A 15,892-nucleotide genomic window follows, 5' to 3' on the forward strand; every position below is an offset into this window, starting at 1 on the left:
TGGTGGAGTCCATTTTATCAATTTTTCTTTCTTGGTCAGTGCTATACCTTTATTTAAAATTTCTGTTTTCTGCTTTGTTTTATGTATTTTGTTTGTTGTTCTTTACCTAATCTTACAGTGTCTTTTGAAAAGAAAATGTATGTGGTTTACATTTAATTTTAGAATTGAAAACCTTAGCATTATTCTTTCCATCTTACTTTGTTTCCTCTTTTTTCTTATTTTTTTATTTTTGTGCCTTTGATCAAGTTCTGTGTGTTTCCTTTTTTACTCATGCTAGTTGAGAAGTTTCTTGGTGCTTTTGACATCTACCAATTGTAATTTTGTTATTCCCGATACCATAATTGAATAGATACAGGCTTATCTCATTTTATTGTGCTTCTCTTTATTTCACTTTGCAGATATTTCTACAAGTTGAAGTACTGTGGCAACCCTGTGTGGGGCAAGTCAGTAGGCACCATCTTCCAACAGCTTTTACTCGCTTTGTGTCTCTGTGTCACATTTTGGTAGTTCTCACAATATTTCAAACTTTTTCATTATTATATTTGTTATGGTGATCTGTGATCAGTGATTATGACCCAATGAAAGCTCAGAGGATCGTTGACATTTTTTATTGATAAAGTATTTTTGAATTAAGATATGAACGTTGTTTTTTAGACGTAATGCTATTGCACACATAATAGACTACAATAGAGTGTAAACGTCACTTTTGATGCACTGGGAACCCCCGAAATTCATTTGACTTGCTTTATTTTTGTGCTTGCTCTATTGCAGAGGTCGGGAACCGAACCTGCAGTATCTCCAAGGTATGCTTGTATTTCTCTACTATTATATGAAATAATGATACAAACCATACCCCTCAACCAATGTTATGTACTGCTTCTGATTATTAAGCTGACCTAAAGATAACAGGGTGACTATATGTCCTGATTTGCTTGTGCTAGTCCTGATTTGTTTCTATTTTCCTGGCATAATTAGTATCTGTGCCCCTTTAATCTAAAAACGTCCCCATTTGTATAATAAATTATATGTGTATGATTAATGTAATAAATTAAATGTTTTAGATCACTTTGACCTCTCCACTCCCCTCCCACGTAACCACCCACTAGAATGCCTTTAATTCTCTCCTTACTGCATCATGGCCCAGCAGTGAGAAGCAGACTCTAGAGTGATTGACTAGCTGTGTCATCTTGGGTGTCTTTGCCTGTGTTCCCATCTGTAAAGTGGGTATAGTAATAACATTTTCTTTATAGGTTGACACTAATCAAAGTGTCTAGACAGAGCCTATGCCATACGTTAGTGTGTCATAAAAATGTTGATTGTGATCTCCTGTTCCCTCCCAAGTCAAAAGTTTTGCTGAGATAGTTTATTATTTTTAGTTCCACACTATTGTGGGTTTCAGCTAGTTCAAGAATTCTAATATTACAAATTCCTAATGATTCTATCATTATATCCATTCAAAGTTCATTGCCCCCTGCTGTTTTCTCTCCTTGTCATTGTCCTTATCTTGCCATCTGTTCTGTTCATTTATTTGATTAGAGTCCTTTCCTAAGTATTTTCCTCAGTTGGGTTCTGTGGGTGATGTGCTTTCTGAATCCTTGATATATCTATAAATATACTCCTTTCCACTGTCTGGGGGTAAGATTCTTTTGTTGTAATCCTTTTCTGTCATTAACCAATTGATATCATTCTCCTGTTTTTTAGCATCTAAAATTACAGGTGAAAAACTTAGTTTTTGTATTAATTTTCTAGGGCTGGCATCAAGCACCACAGACTGGGTGGCTGATATAATAGATATTTATTTTCCCATAATCCTGGAGGCTACAAGTACAGTATAAGATGTTGGCAGCATTGATTTCTTGTGAGGTTTCTCCCTTGGCTTATAGATTGCTGTCTTCTCCCCATGTCTTGGCATGTTTCTCTCCATGTGTGTCTGTGTCCTCATCTCCTCTTCTTACAAGGACACCAGTTATAATGGTTTAGAGCCCACCCTAATGATGCCATTTAACTTAATTCCCTCTTTAAAGATACTATCTCCAAATATTGTCCCATTCTCAGTGCTGGAGGTTAGGATTTTACCATATGAATTTGGAGTAACTAAATTCAACCCTTAACCATTTCATTCTTTTCCTTTTGTGAAGTGATCTTTCTACCTCCCTCCCTCCATCTCTTTTTCTTCCTTTCCCTCTTTCCCTTCCTCTCCACTCTGGAACTTAGCCCTTTTAATCTGCAGACTCAAGTGTTCCAACCAGGAACATTTTTTTTCCTTTGCTATTTTTGGCTATCCTCTAGCTATTCCTCTTTCTCTTTCTGAAACTCCCATTACTTGTCCATTTTTTAAGAATCTCATTTTTCCTTCATTACTTCCATCTCTAAGTATATTTCCTCTAGATTGTGAGATATTTCTTCCAATTGATTTTCTAGGTCACTAATTCAGTTTTCAATAATGAAGGTCTTTTTCTCACATCAACATATTCACTTTATAAATAGGAGAGCCATGTTTTCTAGTTGCAGAATATTTTTATTGTGCTAAAATTGGCTTATTTAAATGCTATTTCTTTGAATTTTTCTTAAAATTTTTCCCGTATCCTCCAGGAATCTTATTTCCTTTGAAGGTACACAATTGGAAATTTCTTGTTTTTCTCCACTTTTGAATTGCGGGGTTCCTTTGGGTGCATTGTTAATTTCCTTTGCCTATGCTCTATTTATCCTTGGTGCACGGGTAAAGCTAATGAGTACTTTGAGAGGTGACAAGCCCCTGAGTGATTGTTGGCAGAGCAGCACCTGCCTCTTCCCTGTGGGTCAAGGATTTAGCAAATGGCAAGCTGTTAGTCTTCTGGTGAACACCAGGAGAAAGCTTCTTTGCTCTCTGATATCTTTGGTTGCTATGGTTCCAAGTCTCGGAGTCAAGGAGGAACCCAGTCCACCTGTGTGGTACCTTCCTACAACAGGGAAATCAGCAGGTTCTCCCAAGACCACGCACAGGGGCTGCCACCCCCTTTCTTCTTTGGATTCTGTGGATTTCTTCAGTCCAAGCTCTCAGGGAACATGAGGTCCAGACCTTGTTCCAGATCTCTTGACTTCAGGTTTGCATGATTCCCTTGACCTCAGAGGGAAAACGTCCTGCACCTGAGCTATCCTCTGGGGCCCCATCAGAACCCCAGGCCTAAATCCCCTCTCCATGATCACCCTGAGGGTCTCTTGGTTTGTATTTTTCTCAGAAGAGATAGACAATGGTTGGGTTGTAGTTGGGAAAGAAGAGTGGCTGATTTTGACTCATTTTGAGACTGGCACAGAATTGCTGCTGAATCTGAACTTCAACTTGTAACAAAACTTCTGAGTTTCATATAATTAAATTAGAATGTTGATTATATATTCTTTTCAATACTTATGACATTAACCTTATATTTTGTAACCATATTTATAGCAGTTACTTAAACTCAATTCCATATACTAATGGTTGTTCTTTTTAAATCTGCAGATTCAGATCTTTCAGCTCAGGAAAGTGTTCTCCCATTAATATCTTTGATTTTTGATTCTCTTTCAGGGCATTTGTTTTTTTCTCCAGTAAATTCTTAGTCGCATCTTTGTTCTGTGCCCAAAGCTATCATCATCTTTCTTGTTGTTTTTATTTCTTTGTTCTTTTCTTTGGATTTGGGTGAACAAGATTGTCTTCTATTTTACTGATTTTGTTTCCTTTAGTGTCAACTTACTACTTCTAATCCATTTTCAAATTCTGCTATAATTTTTAATTTATCAATATTCTATTTTATCCCACCTGACTCTCATTTTATGAACTGCTGCCTCTCATTCGTCTCTGTTTTCATTTCTGTTGAGGATATTCATCTCTTTTCTTTTGTTTTATAGAATACCGTTTTTAAAAATTATAAGCAGAAAGTAAATGTTAATTCTTATTTATGCTTCTTGAAATAAATATGTTTCAAACACATATTTTGTCTCTATATCTTGAGTGCATATTCCCTTTTCTTCATGTTATGGAATCTTTTTATTTGATATATAATATATAATATTATATATATATAATATGTATATTTAACTCATATTCATAGAATGATTAGAGTTCCATCCAGATCTGGCATTTTCTTTTAAAAAGTACCACTTATTTTCTGCTAGAACGTTGTGAGAATCTTTTTTTTTTTTTTTTTTAAACTATAGGGTTAGCTACCAGTTTGGTGATCCATCAGTATGAAGGAAGAAAGAGGGGATTTTCTTTCTGTAGAGAGTTTCCCCTACACAGGAGGACCGCCGGGTTTCCACTTCCTTCCTGGTGCTGAGCCTGCCACATTAGGGCAAGACTGATGCTGCTTGAGAAGTGCCTTCCTTGCTTCCATTGGCAGTAACCCGGGTGAAGCCTTCCTCACAGCCACCCTAGATGGTCCTGAGCTCTGGTGGTTCAAGAAATGCCACATGAGTTTTCCCCTTCTTTTCCATGGGTTCCCATGCCTCCTCTTAGCATTTTCCACATCAGAGTGCTGTTGGGTCTGCGATTTCCCCTATACATTTTCCTTGGCACCTTATATACCATTCCTGGAAGTCAAGCTCTTTTCAGTGTATGTCCTGTTGGTGCCGCATCTGTATGTTCATGTTTGACATCCTTCTCCATTTTCTTATGTGAATTCAGGTTTTCTTTTATTCCTACATCAACTGAAACATTTTAGTCAGAACTGCAAAGAGGAAAATAAGGTCCATGCTCACTGTCCTAGCTCATTTGCTGACCTCCACGGTGGCCACACATTTGAGAAGTGGCAGGCTGGATGTGGCAAGGGCTGACATACCTGCATTGAGGAACGAAATGAAAGGAAAGTGGGGTAGATTTGGAAGGAGGTATAAGTACCAATTTACAGGTGATTGCCATATACCAGGAAAGGAAGTCGGGAACCACCTGGTAACTTCTGACTGACTCTAGTAATGACATTAGAACATGATGGAATATTGTACCTGGCCTAGACAATAGCACTCTGCTATGCCTTTGTGTGGTTAGTTTCAGGGAACTTGTATAGATTGCAGTGGTCAATTCTCTCCTTCCACTGCTCAGCTTCTAAACTCAGCAGCTCTGTATCTGGGAGTGTGACCTTTGCTTGTACGCACCCATTTGTGTGAATGGTGACAAACATTCCAATTTCTGCAGTGTGCTTCTCTTGTGTCAAACTGTGCTTTAGAAAAACATCAGCAGGGGCGCCTGGGTGGCACAGCGGTTAAGTGTCTGCCTTTGGCTCAGGGCATGATCCTAGCATTACGGGATCGAGCCCCACATCAGGCTCCTCCGCTATGAGCCTGCTTCTTCCTCTCCCACTCCCCCTGCTTGTGTTCCCTCTCTCGCTGGCTGTCTCTATCTGTCGAATAAATAAATAAAATCTTTTAAAAAGAAAAGAAAAGAAAAGAAAAGAAAAACATCGGCAAATCCGTGATATACGTGAGGAAAGAGGTACGATGAAAAGCCTGACAGAATTTATCAGGGATATCTAGAAGTATCCCGAGAAAAAGCAAAAAGAAAGGCAGGCCACTTTTTTCTCTTTTTCCACAAGAAGTTTAGAACTGACGTTAGGACCCACTCTCTTCTTTTATTGTCATTGCAATGGGTTTTGAGAATATTTACTTCCAAAGAACATCCTGGGTCCTAATGTCATTGCTTACCCTGGGGAGAATTAGACAAACTCTCTAGCATCAATTTCTGTGCTGGTAAAATGTGAATAATAATATATACTGGATGTATTGAGAGAATTGAGGACCCCGTGTCTGGCACCTAAAGGGCACTTGATTGTACCAGCTGTTATTTACATCACTCTTTCATTGCTATGCTTACTATTCCACGAATAAATTATGTTTAGACTTCTTATATGTAAATGATGAATACCAATATTTACCTGGTTTTATATGTACATAAAACTGAGAAATTCAGGAATAGATCAGAGTTCAGGACTGGCTGAGCCAGGATTTATATAATGTGACAAAGATGTCCCGCTGGCTTTTTCTTGAGATATAATTAGTTCATTCTCAATCTCCACATGGCGGCGAGATTGCACCGGGGGTCAGAATGTGCCACCAAAATATGCTACTCTGGCATAAGGATTATTTTGCGCTGAAGACAATTGAGAAGGAAAGCAGATGCAGGATGACCTCTCTGCTGTCTTTCTATCTGCCCCAAAACAGATCATAAATCCCCCTCATGGAGTTGTCCCTGCCTCCCCGCTGCCTTCCTTGTACCAGGACGGGGATAACACCCTCATCACTGACAATGACGTGGCACCAAGAAAGGGTACACAAATGAGCCTCACTATCTAGCCCTCATCTACCATTGGTTTTCTCTTATGTTTGCCTTCCTGCAATTTGCTGCCCCTAAAAGCTCAAAGCCCCTCTCCTTTGTCTTGTCACTTCTCTTTAAATCTCTCCTTTTTTTGTCCAAATGGTATAAAAGCCTCCAAACCCAGCTGTTTCTTCGGGAATTTTCTCTTCTTTCTATGAAGTCCCCTTGCACTGTGCAAAACTTTTACTGTCAAATAAATGTGTGTGCCTTTTCTTCTGTTAATCTGTCTGCTGTTGGCTTATTTCATAGACCCAGCTGGAGAACCTAAGAGGGTACTGGAGAAATGTCCTCCTCTGCAATTGTTTAAACAGTTCCAACAGTCAGATCCTGAGCAACAGCAGGCATCATTGTCCCAGCAGGACTAGGACTGTGTTGAGATTCTGATCGCCCACCCTGAACCACCCTCAGCACTGAATTCTGCCTGGGGTTGGAGCCTCGGGGGCAGAACTGCTGAGAGAGGGGAGAATGGATGCTGGGGAGGCAAGCAACAGATGTCCAGTTAGATAGGAAACGGGATGAGTGAGGAGGATTCTTCCTCAATTGAACCTGCTAATTCCAGTTTTACTCTAGGTTTGCAGATAAAGGATCGAGGAATGACTTAATAATGACCTCTGAGTGTAAGCAGTGTTAAAAATCAAGGCTGAGGACCTGTCATTTTCCATCTCCACTTAGGACAACCCAGGCCGTTGGGATGACAGGAGAGCGATGTGTAGTCGTAATGAGCTCAGGGAGAGAATGGGTGCTTTCACTCACCTGGACCACGCTAACCAGTGAAATGGAATAATGCAGCCATCCCCAGAACACAGGCTGAAAGGACGAGATGAATTTTGACCGGATTTAATTGTGACCAGATTGGGGGAGTGAGAGTTTCAGTTTGAGTCAAGTTAACTGTTTTATTTCATGTCCCATTTTTAATGCTTCCATAGAACCCTCTCACTTTTTCTAAATTACATGCCTCATTGTATTTGAGTTCCTCCTGCTTTTGACAGCTCCATGCCTTCCAATTTTGCTTCTGATGCTTTGATTATTGTTCCTGATTTGGTTGTTGATGAGACATGTGGTTTTCTTCAATTAGCTCTGTCACTCTTACAAATGTGTGTGTCTCGCAAGTGTCCTAATTAAAGTCAGGAGGAGGAGGGGGTGAGAATTACAGGCAATTACGACGGTGCCATCCTCCTCTCTCCCTGCTCTTTTCTCCTCATCATCGGGGCGCATTCTCCTGTATCTCCATTTTGCAAGCACATTGAGCAGCCTCTCTGTTTAAAATCCCATTAATTTTTTCTGAACACGATATGCAGCTGTGCCCGTGTGCCATACATTTCGCTTTCAGGAAACCCCCTCACTTTCATTTAGTTTTATTAAGTGCGGTCTCCTCTCTGCCACTTTCTATCATTCTTTCCATTTGTCCTGAGACAGAAGACTACCTTTACTATCACGCATCATCCTGTAAAGTCTCCCCAAACCTGCGGCCTCCGCTTGTGTGGGCTTACGTTCCGTTCACTCCACTTCAGCGCTATACGCGTTCCTGGATTATCTGAGGCTACTGAATGTGCCAGGCAGTGTGCTAGGAGCCGGGGCTCCAAAGATAAATAAGCACAAAGGTGTGAAGATGAAGTGGGATAGATAGTAAGAAGAGGCCAGATTTCAGAGCCGGACAAGATTTAAATGCCTGCTTTGCCACAAGCTAGCTGCTTGGCCTTGGGTCAATCACTTAGCTGTTTTTTTTTTTTTTTCATCTGTTAAAATTATGCTAATAATACTTACCTTGCAGGGTTGTTGTGAAGATTGGAGATAATGTATGCAAAGTAGCTAGCTTAGTGCCTGCTATTCCTCAATAAATGGGAGCTATAATTATTATCATGAATCAGATATAGTGTACTTAAGGAACTCACACCATCTACTCAAAGAGAGAGAAGAGTAAATTAACTTTTATAATATATTGTTATATGTATAATAATGAAAGGATGTAGGTGCTACTGGAGTAGGCTCCCTGGGGCTCTGCATGTTCTCTCCTCCCCCCACCTCTCCATCCTCCCCTACTTAATCTATACACTGCAACCCCCCCAACCCCCAACATCTCCAATAAGCTTCAGCCACCCAACTTCTCCCCTTCTCGGTCTCTCTGCCTTTGTCCCTTGTTCCCTCTGCCTGTAAAGCGCATCCACGTGGTCCTTACATGGCTCGCTCTTTCTCATCATTCAGGTTTTAGCTCAGTCATCCACCAGAAAGGTCTTCCATCACCATCCTTGTGTAAAGTAGTACATCTCCTCACCTCCATTTTGAAAAACAGAGCAGTTTTAGTTCCTTCATGGAAATGATCTACAGTTATCTAATTTGCTGGTTTCCACGTTCATTTCCTGGCAGTCCCCACCAGGGCGGGGAACATATCTGTGTTTGTTCACAGCTGTGTTCCCACTGACAAGAACAGTGGCTGCAATAGAGAGCATGCTCAACAAATATTTGGGGGAATGAATAGCGGGGGGAGATCTTAAACAGAGGATTTCTGTAGTGGTGGGTGTGTATTTTGCTGCTGCTGGTATTGACAGCTGCCCACCACCCAACATATCGAGCACTATGGGCTCCCGAGTCTAAGGTAAGAGGCTAAGATAATGGGAGTCTCGCATAGTGGTGTCTAATTTTGTACCTCTCAACCTGGCTTTAGAAAACTAGATTTAAATATCCTTCTTAGATCATCTGCTATGTGGTTTTTACCTGAGTCCTTCTTCCCAGACTCCAAGCAAATTCTTGGCAGGGGTCTGGTCAAGGCACCAAATGGCGGCCCTCAATAATTATTGTTTTCATGGAAATCCATCTTTCATTGTCCCTTTTCCTATGACTTCCAGTGGGAAGATGAGGGTGCTTGCAGGAAAAAGGTTAAAAGGCATTCGAGTCTTTGTGAGGCTGAGTATTTAGCTTTAGGCATGGACTTCTAGAAGTAAGTACTGACTTTTACAACTAACGTTTCTCCTCCAGAGTCTGAGTTGGGATTAGAATGACAAGGCATCAAGGAGTCCTAGCCAGTGTTTTAAAAAAATACGTGACCTTGATCAAAAGCAGAGATTGGGTAAAATATAGCAGGCTTAGTGAAAATCTATTCCTCCTGTTGAAAAAACAATTCAGAGGGCAAGAAGCACATATCAAAGCTCCCAGTTTACCAGCGGGGGGGAGGGGGGGAGACCAGTCACACCATTTTCTTATAAAAAGGGCAAAGTTTTTGTTTTAGCTCCACCAAGACTTGCAGTTCTCTTAGGCAAACACATTTGCAAGGCGTCCACCTAGCTTCCAATCAAGTGGTTTAACTAAGACTTTGTAGTTGCTTTGTTGGTGCTTATAGGGCTTCTTACCACTCACTTAGAATTTTAATTTGCATTCAGATATCTTCATATTTACTTTTAATTGTCTTTCTCAGTCTCAATCCAAAAAGGAGCCCGAAGACTTAATGCAACTTATGTTTTATCCTTATAGGATTACATTTAAGTGTAATTTCAGGTTTTATTATGACATGGGAGAAACAGATATGGCCAAGGGACTTAATCTAATTCATTGCAATTCAGCTAAAGGCCTTGGCAGTGGCAGAAGCTCAACAAATTTGTTCCAACCTCTTAGTCTTTCAAACAGTTGTGAGTCTGCCTTGCCTACACAATTGCAGCTCAAAAACAGAAATTTGTTCATTCACACACAAAATAGCATTTTAGATGAGTCACATAAGTATACTTCAAAGATATATTATTTTGTATATTAGAATGAACTGAAATAGATATCATGGGTGTGTGAATTATTATTAGCTTTCTATCTGTATATCCTTATGTAGACTGTATGTACTTAACATTTAAATGGTTGGGTCTTAATGTCCATTAGCAGATGTTATCAGTGTTGGGATCTTCAACATGTGGTGCTGCCGGGTTTTGGCACACCCTGTACTGGATACAGATTGGGTTGTTTGTGATATTCCAGATCATGACGATTTCCCCAGTGAGCATACTTGAGCCTCTCCTATTTAATTTGGAAACAGACCTCATTTGTTAGATGGTAAGCATTAATATATAAGCTACAGTGAGCCAATAATAGTCCTCCAACTTCTCTAGCCATAGGCTGGACATGATCATAGTCTGGCCAGTAACAGCCCTTCCACGGGATCTTTCCAGCTTAAGCTGGGAGAGAAAAACACTGTCTTTTAGTCAGGCAACTGTTAGAATGTGAGTCCATTGACACAGGCAGCCACATTTGCAACAGTGTGGAGGAAGCTAGTTTACGTTTAAAGAAAATAAAGCCAGTATTCATTCAGAGAGAAGCAGAGACGAGATTCAACAACATTCGAGTGCCTGATTTGATCATCCCAACGATACCCGTGCCTGTGCAGAGCACATGAGCAAATATTTTCTGTTTGTCTGTTTTGTTTAAGGTAGTTTGAGTAGAGACTTCTGACAAGCAATCGAGGAGTCCTTCGCTAACATAAACCCCAATTCACACCAAAGCAACAATAGGCACATATCCTTCCCATGAAATCAACATGGTAGAAAACACTGAAACTAATAAGATGGAGGAAGTAAAACACTGACCCAGTTAGAATCCTAGGTACAGGGGCGCCTGGGTGGCACAGCGGTTAAGCATCTGCCTTTGGCTCAGGGCGTGATCCCAGCGTTATGGGATCGAGCCCCACATCAGGCTCTTCCGCTATGAGTCTGGTTCTTCCTCTCCCACTCCCCCTGCCTGTGTTCCCTCTCTCGCTGGCTGTCTCTCTGTCAAGTAAATAAATAATAATCTTAAAAAAAAAAAAAAAAAGAATCATAGGTACAAAACCAAGGACACCTCACAAAACAAAAATGATAATAAGAGCCTGGAAATGAGAAAATAACATTTCCCCAAAGGTGGTAAGGACCTCAGGAGAGGATCACCAGGAACTGGGGACCACTTGCTCAGAAAATGAGCTAAGTAAGGTTCTTATCAGTCCCATTGAGAAGAAAAGCCGAGCATTTACAAAATCCACTGTCTATTAGGGATATTGTATAACTGTGAATAGATTCTCAATACTCAGATGACTCTTCTATACAGAAAAGCCTTTTTATTACTTCTTTGATGTTTATTTAATGTCCAAATTATTGATATTATGAATTTAGCAAATAATTTTTTACCAGTAAACAATAAACACTCTTCTAAATATTCATATACTATTAGATCATGTTAAATAAAAACTTATGGATTTAATAAAATAAATTTCCCTAAATACTTAGACATTGACTGCAAAGTTAAAAGTTGTTTCATAAAGCTCTCCTGATGATTTGATTAAAAGCACAAATCTCCAGAAGTTTTCAAAAATGCTTAAACATGCCATGATGCAGATAGAACACAAAAAAATGTCTCAATGATTAACAAATTATTATGGTTACAACAGAACTTAGTATCATAATGCAAATAGCATGAATTAAAATGTGGCTTTTAATATCCCTATTCTCGTTCTCATGTTTATTCTTATTTCTCTTCCTAATCTTATTTCCCTTTTTATTATAATTCTTTTTTTCCCCATTCTTATTATATTCTTATTCTTACCCTTATTTTGATTCCTTCCTATGGTTACTTTTCTAGGCTTATAGTGAATGAATTATATATTCTATTTTCATCCTATGCTTGTAATTTTACGAGACTTGCTTGAAAAACAATACCTTTGCAGACTACCCAAGATGGCGGGTCTAGACTGTTGACCAATTGGTTGTACAGATCAGAATTATGCCTGAATGTTGGGAAAAGTTGAAACTGCTGCTTTTGAATCATTTACAGAATTGGAAAATGTATTTCTTGCTTAAAATGATGAATTTGAGTAGATTCTACCAATTTAACAATTTATATTTTTGTCTTCTATTTTTCTTTTACTATTGTTTTCGTTTTTCACTAAGACTTTCTATCGTATTGAAAATTTGTTCTTAATTAAAGGTATAGTAAAATATGCCTAGTTCTTGTTTCAAAGGATAACATGACCAGTCATTCTCTAATATATTCTGGTATCTTTATAAAGTCCCAAGTTATGCTGGGACAGAGGAATCCTTTCACCAACCTGGTTTGGGCTTTCATGCCTTTGGAGCAAAGCCTGAGTTAACCAGCCTCTTTCAGTTGTCTAATGAGACATGTTTCCGTCCAAGTGTGGGGCACATTGTCTGTGCACTCGGAGCTTCGTTTTCTTTGTGCGGACAGATACTCATATCCATACAGGAAGATTTCTGCTTTTGGACCTGAAATAAAGCCATCGCCTCATTTCCTGGATGTAGCTCAATCAGCGTTCCCTGTTTTCATAAGAACGTTAGAATACCTCCACAGGAAAGTTACCATGGAAATGAAAAGTGCAATTGGCTAGTTATTAGTTTTTTATTGCCCTATGGAATGTCTAACTAGACTGTTTAGAGAAGGGGACCAAAAAGGAGTCAGAGCATTTGTTTCTTCATAAAGTGTGTGAGGAGAAATTCTTGCCCCTCTGGGAGTGAGGGCAGAGTCTGAACCTCCTCAGAAAGATGTTCTGCCAGGCCATGTGCACAGCTGCTTCAACCAGTTGCTGCTAACAACTTCTCACACCAATAGACCCAGTTTTCTGTCTCAAGAGTCTCAAAATGCCACGCTCCCTCCAATTCTGACAATCAGTCCACAGCTTGCCCTTAATGTTTTCACTTTATGTCTGGAAGTTAATAGGAGCATGGTTTCTAACATGCAAAACACATTTGGACTAATAAAAAATGAATAAGACCACCTGGTGGGCTTTCCCTTTAATCTAGACCTTGGGCTCATTTCTGCCTCATTTATTCAAGGCTGGGGTTGAATTCCACTTGCCAAGTATAACAAGTGCAATCATTTCTGTTTAATTTTTTTTTCTTTCTTTTTTGAGCCTGCACATTTTCTGACTTCAGTCCAGGTGAATACAATTTTAAGCAAAAACCCAACTGTGCAACTTTAAGAAAGTTTCAAGTTCATTCAGCTCTGCCATTAGGTGGCAGCAATACAACATGAAAAGCATCAAGACAATACCTGGGATGAAGATGATGATGATGATGGTGATGGTGATGAGGGTGATGGTGATGATGGTGGTGATGATGACCACTGAGGCATATAACCTTGGATTCATGCGTTGCCTTTATCCCAGTGCAATTTTCTTACGGTTTCCCCATTGATTCCTACAATATACATGGGAGATGGGAAAGGGAACGTCTTGTTTCCATAGTGTAAAATAGGATTAATTAAACTCAGAGTTGTTGGGGAACTCGCCCAATTGACCTAGGCAGGTATTATCAGAGTCAGTCCTGGAATTTAGGTCTTGGGATCCAAATCCAGCCTTCTTTTCACCTGCACTCCTTCCATGAAACATTCATCCTCGTTAAGTATGAACTTATTAATCCTTACGAAATATGAAGTTAAATTTACCAAGGAATTTAATTTCATCCACTAGGTAGAGGAAAGAGGCAGAAGGCATGCATGTGCAGGGTTAACATAGAGATCGGCTGTGCCTAAAAAAAGTGGGAGAAAAATATTGTGTAAGGGTGACAGTATCTGTGAATTCTTTGAGGCCAGATTGCTTAGTTTAGTGAACACCAGGCATTTGTGGTTTTAGTGCCTGTTTCTTCCATGTCATTTACAGCATGTAGGGGCTCTGGCATGACCCTCACGCCACCTGAAATAATATTTGATGGCCGACTGCGGGGACTCGGGGCCTGTAGGAGTGAACAATGCTTATATTGGTCAATGGCTTCACACAATGGCAGGAAAGAACAGTGCATCTAAAGGGGCTGTTGGACCACCCCAAGGACAAGACCCACACTTCTCGCAGATTTATTTTGCAGTCAGCAATCATCAGAAGCACAGCAGGGCTCTGAGCATGAGAGGTCTGTGGGTGGGATGAACTCTGAACCACACTTGGGTATCAGGTGCCTGGGCTTAAGGGAATTGGGAATAAAAGTTATCTTAAGTTTCGGTTTCATTGTTTACTTTGCTTTTGAAGCAAAATGAGAGTCTTGAGTCAAACCAAGAATCTTTTTTTCTTCTCTTGAGGAAAAGTCCAGTTCATGGTCTGTGTCACAGACAGGTGAGGGTAACACCATGTGGCTAGAAGCAGAAACTTTTCGGAGTTTCTTGAGGGGTGCTGTAGCATACAGGCGAGTGGGAAGGAAAACAGTTAAACTACAGCCTGCGGAGCCATTGTTTGTGCGTAGCCTTTGATGGGTAACATGCAAAAGAGCACAGAAGACATGGTTTCTGGGAGGGAGGTGTTAGCTACACAGATTTTTCAAATATTTGTACCCTTTCTTGGCCTCCCACTGCCTCCCAGCGGCTGGGAACATAGATCAGAGAACAATGGAGAACCTGAAAAGTAGGAGAATTTGCGTCAGAATCAGGGCAGAGACATTTCTTGTGTTTTCTTGGGTTTGGAAGTGAAGAACTGTCTTCCCAGAACACATGCGGAGCAGTACTTGGTCTAAAGACAGATGAGCACCGTGGCTTTGTTGCTGCTTCCGATAAGAATTCTCAGAGTAAAAATATTTCACAATTAAATGTAAGCAATTGTGGAGTTTTTATTATTTTATATCTCCCATGCTTCTGCTTTTATCTTTTAGTGTGAATCATCGAGCTCAGAGGAAGGAGAGAACTATTGGATGGTGGTATCCATATGGTGAGCATTTTGTATATATTATTTTTTTCGTTTCTATTTTTCAGTGAATATTGATTGAGAACTACTGTGTACCTAGAACTTGCAACACCAACAAGGCTTTTGATATAAAGTCCATATTCCATGCATTTATGGATCTACTAGGAGAAATGAACATTAATGAAATCAAGATGCATATCCTAAGATTCTGGTACCATTTCCAGTGTATGCTGTGTTGGGGGGTGGAACATTCTCACACCACCACAGCAGCTGGGAGTCTTATAATTCAATTCAATTCTAACATTATCTGCCTGGAGATAGTATCAGATCCCACAGGTTAAGGACTCAGTACCACAAGACTGCTCTCCACTCTGAACACCCCTCTAAGTCTGGGTTGTTCCCTGTGCTTCTGACTGACAAATGACAGATTAGGAGTTCCCACAATCCCCTCCTTAGGTTTGATTAATCTGCATAGGGCCGCTCACGGAACTTAGAGAAACATTTTGCTTACTAGATTACTGGTTTATTATAAAAGGATATAACTCAGAAACAGCCAGACAGAAGTGAGGCATAGGCTAAGATATGGGGAAAGAGCAGAGGACTTCCATCCCCTGTTGGCAGGTTCAGCAACACAGAAGCTCTTCAAACTCCATCCTTTTGGGTTTTATGGAAGGTTCACTAACTAGGCATGATTGATTAAATCATTGACCGTTGGTGATTCAACTGAATCCCCAGCTCCTCTACAGCCCCCCCCCAGGTGGGTGGGTAGGACTGAAAGTTCCAACCTTCTAATCATGTGCTTGTTTCCGCTAGCCACCTGAGCCTATCCTTCCGTGCTTTCCAAAGGTCACCTCATTAACATAACAAAAGGCACTTGATCACTCTGAGCACTTAGGAAATTCCAAGGGTTTTAGGAGCTCTGTGCAAGAAAAGGTGATAAAGACCAAATA

At 40.2% G+C, this 15,892-nt stretch overlaps 1 long non-coding RNA gene across 1 annotated transcript in view; it reads left to right on the plus strand.

Annotated features, from left to right (window-relative positions):
- Nucleotides 1–780: 780 nt before the first annotated feature.
- The window catches only part of LOC117796122, a 54,599-nt gene continuing 39,487 nt past the window's right edge, over nt 781–15,892 (plus strand). The window contains exons 1-2 of the long non-coding RNA XR_004620495.1: nt 781–803; nt 14,911–14,966. This is a non-coding gene — a long non-coding RNA (uncharacterized LOC117796122). The remainder of the gene's footprint in view (nt 804–14,910; nt 14,967–15,892) is intronic.

The sequence above is a fragment of the Ailuropoda melanoleuca genome, chromosome 14 (genome assembly GCF_002007445.2).
Source record: "Ailuropoda melanoleuca isolate Jingjing chromosome 14, ASM200744v2, whole genome shotgun sequence".
Taxonomy (NCBI): domain Eukaryota; kingdom Metazoa; phylum Chordata; class Mammalia; order Carnivora; family Ursidae; genus Ailuropoda; species Ailuropoda melanoleuca.